General features: G+C 40.5%; 1 pseudogene; it reads left to right on the forward strand.

Annotated features, from left to right (window-relative positions):
• Positions 1-4,598: 4,598 nt before the first annotated feature.
• Positions 4,599-8,825, forward strand: LOC119540722 (annotated as a pseudogene).
• The last annotated feature ends 6,431 nt before the right edge of the window (positions 8,826-15,256 follow it).

Genomic DNA, 15,256 nt, shown 5'->3' on the forward strand with positions numbered 1-15,256 from the left:
CTTAATCAAATTAATTTTGCAATCACTGTATGATCCAACAATTCTACCTCTGGGAATATACACACATCTCCAAATATCATATAGGACAATAAGGAGCTTGGATGAGGATGTCATTTGTAAGATGATTTGTGGAGGCAGGAAGACAGAAGCAATATTGGCATCTACCAGAGGGAGAGAGTAGGAAAAATGTTGTGAATGCACACCCTGGAGTACCATGCAGAAGTTAAAAGAAGTGAATTAGGTGCACTCATAGTAATATGGTTACAGCTTTAAAATAGAGGTTTGAAGGGAACAAACAAGTGAACAAATGAATCATTAAGCACAAAACCACTTACTTAAAATAAAAAATACATATGCACAAAACAACACACATTTTACAAGTAAACATATAACAAAGATACATATAAAACTCATTGGATGGTTTCTTTTAATAAGGGGAAGGAAGTGGGTAGTGGAGAATGTGGATAAAAAAGAAATAAAGAATAACAAGAAAAGAGGATTTTATATGGACAAATAGTAACAAATCATAACAATGCACCATGAACTGAGGAATATGATTAATGCCACCATTTGCCCCTGAGGTTAAAACAAAACAAAAGTCAATGTGTATGACACTCACAGAAACAATTTTGAATAAAGAAGCCAGATGTAAAAAGTGAATACTGTTATGTTTCAGTCACCGACTCCTATATAGCAAACCACACCCAAACTTAGTGGTTTAAAACAAAGCAATCATCACATTATCTCTTGCAAATCTGTGGGTCAACTGGGCTTTAAGAACTACTGATACTCAGAAGATTTGAAAGCAGTGACATGAACAGACATTTCTACATTGATGTTCATAACACCATTGTTCACAATTGCCAAGAGATGGAAACAATCCAACTGTCCTTCAACAGATGAATGGATAAACAAAATGTGGTGTATATGTATTATAGAATACTGTGCAGCAGTAAGAAGGGACAAGGTCCTGAGACATGGCAACATGGATGAACCTTGAAGAAATAATACAGAGTGAAATAAGTCAGACACAAAGGAGAGATATTGTATGTTATCACTTCTGTGAACCCTCTGAACAATGTAAAATCAATGTCTTATAATGTAGAATATCAGGGACCTAGTGATAGAGAGAAGCTAGTGAAGGGAAATGATAAGCTAATATGTTCTTGGTTAATGATGGTGAATTCAAAGGCATGGGAATAGATAGGGATGAAAATTGCTTGTTAATGGAATTGTAAGTATTGAAGATGAATATGATTGAAAGGGGTTGTTTAAAGGCATATATCCCACAGATCATCACCACAAATATAGATAGGTGCTTGCATCATATACTTCTAAGGTATGACACTAGTACAGAGAGTTGACAACAAACGGGTATATGTGAAAAATCTACCTATTGAATACTAGGGACTATAATTAATAAGAATACCATACTAGTACTACAAAAATACTAGAGATGAATAATTAAGGGCTGTCAAGAGCTATGAGGTGTTTTGGATCATGAGAATTGTTTAAAATGGAGAGTGAAGAGGATTGTACAACTAAGTGATGATAATGTGATATATGGATGGATTATCATGGACATAACATATGCTATGTGAGGCTTGTTAGGGTGAAATTTATGGTTGTAAAGGGGAGGCTAAGTCCACCTATAATTATGCCTAGGAGTCACCTGCAGATAACCTCTTTTGTTGCTCAGATGTGGGCTTTCTCTCTCTAAGCCTAACTCTGCAAATGAATTCATCACCCTCTCACCAGCCCCCCAGATGAATGAGTCTTCCTGGCAATGTGGGACATGGATTTTGGGAATGAGCCTGACCCTGGCTTTGAGGGATTGAGAATAACTTTTTGACCAAAAGGGGGGAAAGAAAGTCAACAAAATAAGGTTTCAGTGACTAAGAGAATTCAAATGGAGTCGAGAGGCTGTACTGGAGGTTACTCCTATGCAAGCTTTACCTAGATTTACCAAATGATCACAGTATGATAAGCCCAAGTCAACAGTGGTCCCCAAAACTTTAAAGAATACCCGGATCTCTATCTGAGACTTTATAAAAGTTTCACTTACTAAGTTTATTTTTCAGAAACTTAAATCCTCAGAGAACTCCTATGCCAGCTAAGTCCCCAAATCCAGAGGCAGTAGTCTCCTCAAGAACATCAACTAGATGTGTCCCCTTTTCTCATAAAGTTGACACCCCTTTTCAACTTGAACAGGTTAGGGTGGTCACTGCCTAGAATCCCTGAAGATCGGGAAAGCAATTAAACCAGAGGAAGAGATAGCAACAGATAAGATGGAATTTAACAAAGTATTATCAATATGGAATCTATATAATTTTGTTTTTGTTAGTTGCTAGAGTATTAGAATAGCTAGAAGGAAAGAACTAAAATGGTGGAACTGTAACTCATAGCATCCTTTGAAATTCGTACTATAGCTACTTGCTAAATTGTAGTTTGAAAGCTATCACCTTTTTGTATATATGTCATATTTCACAAGAAGGAAATAACTGAAACTGTGGAAATGTAACCTATAATATTCTTTGAAATTTGCTTTCTAACTACATGTTAAATTGTACTTGGAAAGTTATCACTTCTATGCATATATATTATATTCTACAATAAAAAAATATGATTTAAAAAAAAAAGAACCACCGATATGGCCTATGAACCAAAGCACTTATTTTTTTGCAGCCACTTCATGTAGCACCTCACATTCTGTGTATGGATATTGGTATGTTTTCTGGCTGCCCATCATATTTGAACATGAAATATGAAGATTTCCCTACCTTAGGAGCCCTGCTTCCCCAGAGTAGAAACCAGAAAACTCACCTCCCTTAACCCTCTTTGAAGTGAGGACACAAATATTGGACCTAAGTCCCATCAGTCTGATTCGCCCACCTGAGACTTCAATTCAAAAGTGAGAACAGGAGGAAATGGAGAACCACCCTGCATTCACTTCCCTAGTAAGGGTGACAGAGGAAGAAACTGACTTTGTGGGAAGCAGTGGTAAAGAGGCGGAGTTCCTGTTACAGAAGTGGCTTTGGAGCTGTCTTCACCAGTGATTGCAATAAAGCCCCATTTCTAACAGCAGAGCAAATAAATCCTCTAGGAGCAGGTTTATGGTTTCATTCTCAGGACTGTTCTGTGCATGTTTTGGGCCTTTATTGACATGAGATGAGCCTCCAGTCTAGTGTGCTAGCATTTCCACTGTGAGAGCCAAATTCTGAGAGAGATTTATTTGTTAGTCATTTCATTAATAAAGGACCTGGAAAAACACAAGAGACCTGATTCAAAGAGTATTTGAAAAAAACCAAAATATAAAGTTTCAGTGGCTGAGAGATTTCAAATGGAGTCAAGAGGTCACTCTGTTGAGCAGCTGCAAGAAAGAATGAAGCTGTGAGTCGTGCAACTAGGTGAATGGATCTTGAGGACAGCATTTTGAGTCAAGTATGCCAGAAATGAAAATATAAGCATTATAATGCCTCAACTAATATGGACTAACTATAATGTATAAACTCTGAGAATTGAATCTTAGAGCACAGCTTATCATGGGACTGCTTATTGTAATGGTTCCTGGATTGTAAGCTCTTACAGTAGTCACATCTATTCCTGAGTTGTAATGATTACCTCTGAATTCTGAGATGCTGAGTTCTTTGTGTATATCCTTGTTGGTCTCTGGAACTTTGGGTATCTGCATGACACCTGAAACTCAGAGCTAGAGCTTGGCTAGCCAAAAAGAAGTGAATGTCCTCTCTCTTTCTTCCATAAAAGTCTTCAACTGATTGGATTAAATCCAGCTGACTGAATTCTCTCATTGTGGAAGACACACCCTTCATTGATATAATCAGTCACAGTTGCAGTCAATTGACTTATGACTTAATAAACCAGCCTTCTGGTTTATTAATCAGCCACAAATGTCCTTCCATTGATGGTTAGGACAGTGCTTGCTTGACCAGACACCTGGGCACCATCACTTGGTCAAGTTCACACATAAATCTAACCATCAATGTAGTAATTTTGTAACTAGTATACCGGTGTAAGTCATGGAATAACACCATGTGATTCTCTAGTGGAAATCATATTCTCATTGGTGTTGGTCCAAACAAGCCATAGAACCAATTCCAGATTCCTCTTTCTTTGATGAACCAGTAATGCCTGCAACTCTATATGTAGTGATCACCATTTTGGTCAAGGATTTTTGTTGCAGAAAACAGAAGCCATTCTAGTAAGCTGAAGCAAGAGGAGATTTACTAAATGCTGTTTGGTGGCTCACATAACCTCTTAGATGTCAGAGAACCAGACATAAAAGCCAAAGTCCAAAGACAATGCATCTTTATGAAATGTAGTCAGGAAAAAGGTGACTCAATCATGGGACTGTTCTATTAGAAACACCACAGCTGACACTTTCCATCTCTTGGCATAGACTTGGTACATACATACTTAGACCAGGATGCCAGGATCTCCACTACAGCTCTCCAGAAGGACCACATGACTCTTCCACTATGCTCAATGAAACAGCATGTATCTTGAATATGGCTGCAATTTCACATGGTGTATTTCTGCTCCAAAATTAGATCACTGTATGGGAACTAGATTTTGGAGAAATGTCATTCAGTGGAAAGGTAAATGATATTAAATTGCTTCTCTTCTTCAAGAGGAAAATATACTTCTGATCAACTTTAGACTTATTAGAAAAAATGTTTGTATTTCAAAGTTTATTGGTAGAGCAGGGGTGGACAAGATTGCCATGGTGACTGCACAGTGCGAGAGAAGTGGTGGTGGGGGAGTTGGCGGTGGGACTGGTTTTGGCCCCAGGAGCGGATATGCGTAGCTGCAATGGCTTGTTGATTATTGGCCTGTAATAATTGACAAGTGGGATGGATCCCTTGTGAAAAATTTTTTGTATGATTCTGCCAAAAAGATTCTTCTGGAAAAGTACAAGTATGTGGAGAATTTTGGTCTAATTGATGGTCTCCTCTCCATTTATGATTTTTTTTTTTTTTTGCCATAGTGGCTTTGATTTGGGATTCTATGCACCCTCTTCCAGAGTCCAAGACCCTTGTAGCTTTGTGTGTCACATCCTATTTTGTGATGATGGGGATCCTGACCATTTATAGCTCATATAAGGAGAAGAGCATTTTTCTTGTGGCCCATAGAAAAGATCCTACAAGGATGGATCCTGATGATATTTGGCAACTGTCTCAAAGGTTCGAGGACAAATACACCCTGAAGCAGGCCGTTATCAGTGGAAGAACAAAGCAGCAGCAGGAGGCCGAATTCACCAAGTCCTTTGCTAAGTTCTTTGACCACAGTGGACACTGGTCATGGATGCACGTGAGCCTGAAATATCCAGGCTCCTTGACAGTCTTGCCACAGAAAGAAAAGTAAAACAGTCAATTCTAAAAGCCATTGTCTTTCTGCTGGATCCTGTGAAGTTATGGGGTGTAGGTGAAAAGGAACAAAGAACTTAAAATGGGTGAAGTAAAGTAAGGATTGTTAAAAATGCCCCTGTTTTGTCCTGAAATTTTAGTCTGTTCTGGATGAATAGGCTTTTCTAGCACAGATATGAGAAGCTGTAGCTCTGATGTCTAGCTGTAGCCTCCTTAATCTATTGATTGCGTTGTTTTGATTTGCTTTTCTGGAAAAGTGTGTCAGTTTGAATATATTATGTCCACCAAAATGCTGCTATCTTTGATGTAATCTTGTGGGGGCAGACATATTAGTGAGAATTAAGTTGGAACGTTTGGATTAGGTTGTTTCCATGGAAATGCGCCCCACCCAACTGTGGGTGATAACTCTGGATAATTTCCATGGAGGTGTGGCCCTGCCCATTCAGCATGGGCCTTGATTAGTTTACTGGAGCACTATATAAGCTCAGACAGAAGAAGCGAGCTTGCTATAACCAAAAGGGACACTTTGAAGAATGCACAGAAGCTGAGAGAGTAGCAGCAAATGAGAGACAGTTTGAAGACAGCCATTGAAAGTGGACTCTTGCTCTAGAGAAGCTAAGAGAGGACAAACACGCCAAGAGCAACTAAGAGTGACATTTTTTGAGGAATTGAAGCCTAGAGAGGAACATCCTGGGAGAAGGCCATTTTGAAACTAGAACTTTGGAGCAGATGCCAGCCACGTGCCTTCCCAGCTAACAGAGGTTTTCCAGACACCATTGGCCATCCTCCAGCGAAGGTACCCGATTGCTGATGTGTTACCTTGGACACTTTATAGCTTTAAGACTTTAACTGTGTAACCAAATAAACCCCCTTTTATAAAAGCCAATCCATTTCTGGTGTTTTGCATTCTGCAAACCGGAATGCAAAACGGCATTAGCAAACCAGAACAGTATCACAACAAAACCAAATCAAATTATATTAGTAGACACCACTTGGGTATTTTATCCCCACCCTCAAAACACCTTTCCTTAACCACATTGATTGATGGTGGCCCCTTCTTTATCTACTTCTGGCCACTGATATGGGAGTAGAGATACACAGACAATGCTGGGGAACATATTCTTTTAAAGAGGAAGCATTTGATTCATCCAAAGACCTCGGAGTCTTTTGCCCTTTCCCCATCTCTCTTGTTTCCTGCCTGGAATGGGGCCATGATGGCTGGAGTGACAGCAGCCATCCTGTGTTCTTGAGGTGACTGGCAGGGGGAAAAGGCCAAGAGAATCATAGGCACACTGACCCTGATGTCGTCAAACTGCTGAACCAACACCAGGAGCCGCCTAGCTCTGAACAAGCTCCAGTTCCTTTATACCATTTATAGTTGGCCTTTTTTTCACCAACTTAATACATTGTTTACTGATCAGCAGGGAATAAGCAAAATTTAATCAAAACAAAATAATTAAAGAAGGAAAAAATAAAAGAAAACACAGAGTAAAAACACACAAAATATGAGAGTATCAATAAGTTCAAAATAGCAGCAGTCACAATAAATGCAGAACCCTTTAATTCGCACTATATCATACAGAGATTTTCAGAAGAGAATTTCAAACACTCCAACTATTATACATTTACAATAGACACATATTTCAAAATAAAATATTGGAGAAGGATATACCAATTAGTGCTAGCTAAAATAGAGTTGGCATAGTTATAGTGATGACATTTAAGAAACAGAATTTACAAGGGTCACTGAAAGTGACAAAGATGATACTTCCTCCTGTGAAAAGAAGGGTCCTCCAAGGCAACAAAACCATCTTGAGCTTGTAGGCAATGAACAACAGAGCCTACAATTTAAAAACAAATATGGGTAGGATCACAAGAAAAACTGACAAACCCATTCTCTAGGTCTCAGTTCTGGCATCCTGCTTTCAGAAACGAATAGATCACACAAATAAAAGTAAATAGGCTACTGTGCTGGGACAGCAGTATATCCACATGCAGATAAAATGAAGTTGGAGCCATACTTAACACCATATGTAAATTAATTCAAAATTAATTAATCTAAATATAAGAACTAAAATGGTAAAGTTCTTAGGAGGATACATAGGTGTAAATCTTTTATATGACACCAAAAGCACAAAATTCAAAGAAAAAATAGGTATTTTGGACTTCATCAAATTTTAAATTTTTGTGTATCAAAGGACATCACCAAAAGTGAAAAGACAATCCACAATATGTGGGGCAATATTGCACATCATATATGACAAGGATCTAGTATTTAGAATACATAAAGAACTACAACTGAACAAGAAAAAGACAGATAACCAAGTTACACACAGGCAGATTATTTGAATGGACATTTCTCCAAAGAAAATAATCATTTCCCCAAAAGGGGTAAACCTATAGTTTATGAAAATTTGCTCAACATCCTTCGTCTATATGGGAATGGAAATCAAAACCACAAGGTGATACCACTTCACTCCCTCAGGTGGCTATAATTTAAACAAAAAAAAATGGAAATGACACCTGTAGGCAAGGATGTGGAAGAATTGAACCGTCTTACATTGCTGGTGGGAATATGGAATGGTGCAGCTGCTGGGAAAATAGTTTGGCAGTTCCTCAAAAACTTAAGCCTAGGGTTATCACATGCCCTGGAATTTCCCCTCCTAGGTGGTATTGAAAATATACATTCACACAAGAAACCCTCCCTGGCATCTTCCTCTCCTTTTGGCTTGGAACTCCTGATGTCCCTGTTTCCTCCATCTTTCATTTTCCCAGGAACTTCCCCTCCTTCATGGACCTAACGCCTCAGGCCCAAAAGTAGGACACTCAGTGGACGCGTTCCTGGGAGGAGATGCCTCAAACCCAGAAGCAGCTGCAGAAACAGGGATCCCAGGGGCTAAGGGACTGGATATAGGGGCACCCAACATACGTGTGTAGCCCACACAGGACCTGGGAACAGACTGTCGTAGCCTGGAGACCTCCCTCTGCCCTGAGGCCAAAGTCCACCACCCCTCAATGGGGAGAAAATACCTTTGTCAGCGTGGATTTGGGGAGACAATTTAGAACCCACACTTAACCTTGTCAGGCTGCTGGGAGCTGAGGTAGACCCTGGGGAGGTCCAGGCTGGAGAAGTGAAAGGGGAGGTCAGTCGTCTGTCCTCAGCCCCATGGCCAAACGGGGGTGCCCCCGCTCTGATTTTGGATTCTGCCAGGAGAGCTGGGCTGTGCTGAGCCCTGCAGAGGAGGCTCACCCAGAGGCTGGATGTCAGTAGAGGTAGGAAAAGCATCTGAGTAGCCCCGGGCTCCACAGGGGCCAGGCTCGGGGTGGGGCGGGAGTGGAAAACAGGGGAGCTCAGGGACCCTGATCTGCCTCTGAGGTCTCCACCTTTTCTCCCCTGTCCCTCTACAGCCTCTTGATGGCAACCTGAGGGTAACAGAATAGTAGAAGCACATACTCTACTCCCTATTTCTTGTCAGCGTTCCTTCTTGAATTATGGTGGGCATGGGGATGCTGGGTACTGATTGCAGCTTTTGTTTATCAAATCCAGATTGCTGTGTTCCAGCTGCTAGGACAACTATAGTTGGAAAAATGGAAAAGAACTCACAGCCTCTGTTTCAACCCTGCCCACAGCAGGGGAGAAAGCAGGGCTGAATTACAGACACAGTGTCCTCTTGGGGCATCAGGGAACAGTTTGCTGAAAGGTGGCCCTTCTCCAATAAGGGGTGGGGGCAGGTGTTAGGGTGGGCACTGACTGTGGTTTTTGATTAGCAAATTCAGATCGCAGTGTCTGGGATCTGAGCAAGAGTTTCAACACACCCTGGCCAAAAGCAGCTGGCAGCCAGTCTCAATCATGCCCTAGTAGGTGCAGAGTCATTTGAGAATCAAGCACACATTACCAACTTAGGAATATGGGGAACATTGGCTGAAGAGTGTCATCTCCTGTGCAGACCAGGAAAGCAAGATCCTTGGAGCCAACAAAGAGAAGACTGGTGTCCTTCTGGGTCTGCTCCCCAGGGCACTTTGGAACTGATCTATGCCGCCTTTGTATGTCCCTGGGCCTATTGTAGCTGGGAAAAACTGATTGGGAAAGTCCTCTCAGTGAGGACCATCTTCCCAGCATCAGCTCTCAGGTAAAAGCAGTCAGAGATAATCAAAGGGGTGTTAAAAATATATAGAAGCAAATAAAAAAACAAACAGATCAACATTTCTGGAGGAGGAACAGGGAAAGGAAGCTTTCTCCAGGTGGTGAAACAATTGCACCAATAATGCAGTCTCAAAAATTGTGCTATATATCCAGGACAAGAAAAAGATGAATAAGAACTGGGAAAAAAAAAACAAAAACTGATCACTTAAATACAAGCTATTCTAAAGGTATACAATAATTTGAACCAAGGGTTCATGCTGAAATTAGTACAAAGCCAGTCAACAAGACAATCATAGGCAAGAGAGAGAAACTGTCCTCCAGAATATATTCATGAAGAAAATCAGATGCCTAGACACCAGCAAAAAATTGCAAGCCATACCAAGAAACAGGAAGATATAGTCCAAAGGAACAAACTTAAACTTCAGAAAGACACAGGATTGGTGTTGAATGATGTTCAAACAAATCTCCTAACTGAATTCAATGAGTTGAAGGAAAATATGGCAAAAATGATAAAGGATATTAAGAAGACACTGGTGAACATAAAGAAAAATCTGAAAACATGGTAAAAATAGAACAGAGCTTATTGGAATGAAAGGAACAATAGAAGTGATTACCAATATACTAGAGGCATACAACAGCAGATTTGAAGAGGCAAAAGAAAGGATCAGCAAACTAAAAGTTAGGACACCCAACACTTACAGACAAAAGAAGTGATTGAGAAAAGAATCAAAAAATTGAGCAGGGTCTCAGAAATTGAATGACAGCAAGAATCACAAAAATATAAGCAGCATGGGTGTCCCATATGGAGAAGAGAAAGGAAAAGGAGCTGAAAGAATATTTGAGGAAATGATGGTAAAAATTTTCCCAACACTTATGAAAGATGTAAATGCACAAGTGCAAGAAGCACAAGTGCACCAAACAGAATAAATCCTAATAAGCCTACTCCAAGACACATACTAATCAGAATGTCAAATGCCAGAGACAAAGAGGTAATTCTGAAAGCAGCAAGAGAAAAGTGATTCATGGCATACAAGGGACACTCAATAAGACTAAGTCCTGATTTCTCATCAGAAACCATGGAGGCAAGAAGGCAGCTGTATAATATATTTAAGGCACTGAAAGAGGAAACTGCCAGCCAAGAATTTGTTATCTGGCAAAAGGATCGTTCAAAAATGAGGCAGAGTTTAAAATATTCACAGATAGACAGAAACGGAGAGAGTTCATGAACAAAAAACCTGCCCTACAAGAAATACTAAAGGGACTGTTACAGGCTGAAAGGAAAAGTCAGGAGACAGAGGTTTGGAGGGGAGTGTAGAAATGAAGAATTACAGTAAGGGTTTTTAAAAAGGGAACACATAGAGAAAATAATGGAAAAAATTAGGCTGGGTCTTAGTGAATTGAATGATAGCATGAAGCACAAAAATATATGCATCATGGATGTCCCAGAAGAAGAAGAGAAGGGAAAAGGGCAGAGAGAATATTTGCAAGGTTTGTTGAACATAAGAACATCAATAAATGTAATTCACTCACATAATCTGAATGAAGGAAAAACACCACATGGTCATTATTGGGTTTTTCAATTGAGAAGAGATGAAAGCTCAATCAAAAGGAGTTTATTGTCTGGCATTGTGCAGGAAGGCTGAAGCCTAAGAAAATGGTGACAGTCCCAAGCCAAGGGAACAGTAGGGCTTATAAAGGATGGTTGGTGGGAGGTTCTTTGTCCAGGGTCAGGGAGGCTGGGAAGTTTAGTTTTGCAGTTTTTTAAGCGGCTACTTTTGGGAAAAGGGGTAGTTGGCAGGTTTCCATTGGCTGGTTTGAGAGTGGGGACTTGGGGAGTGGGAAAGTTTAAAATTTTAAATGTTATTGCAAACTTGCAGGATTCCTGAGGGCAGGGGAAGTGACTTATTGCTGACCTGCAGGGTTTCTAGGCCAGGGTGGTGGTGGTGTCTTTATCACAAACTTGCAGAATTCCTAAGGGTGGGGGCTAGGGTGAGGGTCCACGGCCTAAATCTAACATTCCAGACTTTTTCTTTCATTTTGCTAGGGATGTAGAGGGATACAGGTCTGTCCTTCTGTATCCACTTCAGGCTGATATGGGGCATAGAATTGTCCCTATGGTCCATTGCGGGATAGTGGCTGGTATGGGTGTTTTCATTGGAGGAGTAGCCTGGTTTGTCATGGCTTGAACAATTCTGTGAATAAACCAGGTTAGAAGTTGTAAGAAACAAGGTCCCAGAATGAATGCAGAGAAGATCAAGAAGTAGAATAGGAGAGAGCTAAGCTAGGATGAGTTGTTAGCTGCATTTTCATTAGCTCATTTTATGAAGTCTATATTCTCTTTTAAAGTTTTTAAGCTCTCAATTATTTAGCTGGTTGTATTTATGTAAAAACAGCAAGTTTTATAGTAAGCAAAGTACAAGTTTTTCCCAATTGGGCAAGGGAGATGTGGGGTAAAGGCTTGAGCTTGAGATTTTTTATCTACTCCCACTATGGGACAGGTTTTAGAGGGTAAAGGGCTGGAGTAAGAGGTTAAGACAGAATAGGTGGCTCCCATACTAGTTACAAAAATTAACGATCTTACTCGCCATGTCAAGAGACACCTGGGGCTTGATGATCTTGATGTTCTTTGGTGAGATCCAGGGAGCCATTTGCCCTGGGCCCCTTCTGTCCTGGTTGGGTGCAGCTAACAGGGCTTTAGAGAGGACTTGCTCCCCGGTAGGGGCTCAATGCACTCTTGGGCCCAGTGTCCTGGCTTCCCACACCGTGGACAGAACCCTGGAGGCTCTCTCCATCATCAGGGCTCCTTTCATCCTTGGGGGCACTCTCGTTTCCAGTTCCCTTTCTCTCTGCATTGATGACAGGTTACTGGTGGCTTCTGCCCTCGAGTGACCATGAGGTGGCTGATTACTGTTTACAGCTAAAGCTATGAGCCTTGCCTTATTCTGGTCCCTCCTTGCTCTCTTCTCCTATGCAGTCTGGTCCTCATTATTAAAGACAGAAAAGGCAGTATTCATGAGTTTATTTATAGGTGTTTGAGGTCCTGAGGATATTTTTGCAGTTTCTCCTTATGTCTGAAGCTGACTGTCCTATAAAGTAGGTTTTTAATATGACTTGTTTTTACCTTCTATTAGGCAAGTAATCATATGGTCCCTTGCCTCCAGATTTTATTGTTCCCTTGGATAGTTTTAGACAGGGTCTGTGCTAGGTACAGCTTCAGTCCCAGCCCTATACTGTGTAGGCTGTTTCCCTTGCAGTTTATTTGCATGTCCTTAGGCTTTTGCCCATATCCTCCACTTTTTTTTCAGAAATGCAGCAGGAGGAAAGAATAACTTGAATGTCCCCCTAAGTAAACGCATAAGTTAAGACTAGATTTTTTAACTCCTCCATAAATTCAGAGGTATTCTCAGAAAATTTCTCCAACTGTTTAACCTGTCATAGAAAAAGGGACATGGATCCTTTTAGTTCCCACGTTTCCATTTGCTATAGGTATGGTGGGCTCGGAGGCTAGGTTTAGGGGATTTTATTCCTGAGACTTTTTGCTGTCTCAGGTTGTGGAGGACGGACTAACAATGGGTTATTTAAAATATATGCTTCCTTTTTTTCCTGAGATAAAAAGATTTATTTCTTATTTTGCCTTTAAGATAACATACTTTATAAGCTCCCCTCATGGTCCTGTCCTGATAGAGGATTATAAAAAGTTGGACATATGGAATTTCAGACTATTTTCCTTCTTTTTCAATTTGTATTGGGGCTAAGCATTGTTACAATGAAGGATGCAGCTCACAGTGTGCTGTGGAAAAACTTATAAACAGTTTCCAATAACCTAATAAATCAAGAAAAGCTGTTAATTGAGTACTCATATCCTGCAACAAGGTAAATATATTTGGCACAGCTTTAGGTAAAGGGGGAGTTACTATATTAAGTTTGCTATAATTAAGTAATTTGCGAGGTACCATTAGGTTTTCTTATTGGCCAGACAGGGCTATTAAATGGCCTTGGTGGTTTATTCCGATATATTTCTATAGTATATTTGGGGGAAGGCGCTTTTGATTAGGAGCTACTGCTAGGGCAGTGGCAACTGCTCTGCCCTCTTCCCTCCCTGGGGGATTAGGGTGTTGAATTTCCTGTTTTAACCCTTTTTTTGGACCAGAGGTTGAACATGCTTTCTTCAGTTTTAATTTTTTAGTTAGACAGGGTTCACATTTTAGGGTCCCAGTTAGGGGAAGCTAGGATATATTTGGGCAGCTTATGCCTTTTTACTCCAGTGTATTTGTAAATTTTTATCCAGATTGTGTTTAATTCTGCTTGGGTTAATTGCATATCCCTTTTAAACTTCCATTCTTCTTCTAAGCAGTAGACTGCTGCACCAGCCATTAAGGCTTTCTCTGTAGCTGCACGCACAGCTTTTTTTTTGTTTGTTTTGTTTTGTTTAGGGGCCCTGCTTTGGACAGTGTTCTGGGCCCTGGGGGCACTGGGGTGAACAGACAGACTCAGTCCTTGCCTTGCCCTAACTGAGCTCACAGTCCAGTGGCCCAAACACACAGGAGCACAAGAGTGTTCTGGGCTGTGATGACATGCAGCTTTTAAGAATGGCCAGGAATTATTAAGCAGTGATATCACTAGTTTTTACCATTATCTAACTTTTACCACAGAAATAAATTTCCCTTTCTGCAAACTTTTTGCAACTTTTTTTTTTATCCATTTTAGGTTTTGTTCCACATTTTTTTTTTTAAATAACCAGTCATTAAGGACAAAACTACTTTCCTTTATTTTTTTTCAATAAAACTACTCTTAAGCAAGCATTTCATAACATACTATTACCATTAAAATTTAACTTGTTAGAATAATGCTAAATATTTAAAACACTTTAGTTAATGTATTTTTGAAACAGAGATACATAATTTTTTTTAACAAGAATTCCCAGAATAGGAGTGGGACATTTTGGGATCATGAAGAAGGAATGAGAAAAAGGTATACTATGTGGGGGAGGGGGGTCACAAGGCAGTGGAGGGACTTGCAGGGGCCTAGAGATTATTCTGTCTATTCCCATAATAGAGACTGAGAAGTGGGTCAGTGGCCTGGAGAATGTAGGCATAGCAGAGTAAGTGGTTTCCATGTTTAAAAGGAATGAAATGTTTTTACCTGTGACTGAGACCGTTACTGTGCTTCCACCAGCGTGATAGTGGTGACTGGAGCCTTTTCAGTACCCAGGCATTTTCAATTGCCCATAGCAAGCCCCAGGAGATTGGGGAGCTTGAGCTGTGGATCAGATTGGCTCTGGGAATTTGATGTTCTCTGGCTTGGGGAGGCCTGAGAGCAGCCAGACTTTCAGTGGCTTCGCTGTTTTCACAGCAGACAGGGCTTGAGGGATTTTTTTTTCTTTAAGGCTTTTGCTAGTAATTGACATGCCTGCTTTTTTAGAGTTAGCCTTGGCTTTTGTTTTCTCCTCCTACTGAGCACGCTCCAGGTTTCTATTATTAAACACCTTGAAAGTTAGGTTTTTAAAGTATGAGCCTAGGTGCTGTTCAATTTGGGAAAGTTTAGAAAGAGAGAAGGGAACATGGGTATAGATGGGCTCCTCTGGTCCAGACACTTCTTGCAAGGATAGGATAGGCTGAGGTCAAGGGGAGTGGGTCTTTTGCAGGGAAGGAAAGGAGGGTTGAGACCCTGAAGTGGAATCTGGAGATGGAGGGAGAGTTGTTTTACTGGCCATGGTTTAACAGTGGTT

This window comes from Choloepus didactylus, chromosome 7 (genome assembly GCF_015220235.1).
Source record: "Choloepus didactylus isolate mChoDid1 chromosome 7, mChoDid1.pri, whole genome shotgun sequence".
NCBI classification, from domain to species: Eukaryota; Metazoa; Chordata; class Mammalia; order Pilosa; family Megalonychidae; genus Choloepus; species Choloepus didactylus.